Consider the following 622-nt stretch of genomic DNA (forward strand, 5'->3'; position numbering starts at 1 on the left):
TCTTTAGTTTGACAAAAAATAATAAATTATTAACCTAATTCTTTTCTCAAAGCACAACAATGGATGGTGATGATAGTGACAAACGGTGTAACATGATGACGTCACCGTCCAGGTGGCGCAGACGGTGCCAATCTTTTGGCACAGAAATCTGCTGCTGCTGCCGCACCTGTACTTACATCACCTCATTCCATAAGCTCTTATTTCTGGACCACCATAAACACATTGTATGGTATGAATGTGTGCGCGCGTGCGCGTGTGTGTTTACCCCCTCTCCACGGGGCTCACGGTCTCCCTGAAGCTAATTGCAGTTTCTGTCTCTCGGTCTTTGAGTGACAGCGAGGATTTCGCTGCGCCCGGAGCGACGTCACACCAAGGTGGAAGGAGAGGAGCGCATTTTTCCTCCCCTTCATCACCAGAGAAGAACGCACCGTCGGACTGTGGCGCACAGACGTCTGTACCTGAGTGGAACACTGTTCCGGGGCAGTCCCGTGCGTAATCCCGGAGCGCGGTCAGAGAAGAACCAACCGGCTGATTACTTCATCTCCGTTTTCGGTATTTTTTTTTTTTTTTATCTGAACAGAACCGCGGAGTCGCCCTGGTTCTCCTCCCCGGCCGGGGGGGC

General features: G+C 51.3%; 1 protein-coding gene across 1 annotated transcript in view; it reads left to right on the forward strand.

The window, feature by feature from the left end:
* wnt6b (wingless-type MMTV integration site family, member 6b) overlaps window positions 1-622 on the forward strand; it is a 26,818-nt gene that overhangs the window by 8,215 nt on the left and 17,981 nt on the right. The gene's annotated exons all lie outside the window — the stretch shown is intronic.

Source organism: Cynoglossus semilaevis, chromosome 16 (genome assembly GCF_000523025.1).
Source record: "Cynoglossus semilaevis isolate Cse_v1.0 chromosome 16, Cse_v1.0, whole genome shotgun sequence".
Taxonomy (NCBI): domain Eukaryota; kingdom Metazoa; phylum Chordata; class Actinopteri; order Pleuronectiformes; family Cynoglossidae; genus Cynoglossus; species Cynoglossus semilaevis.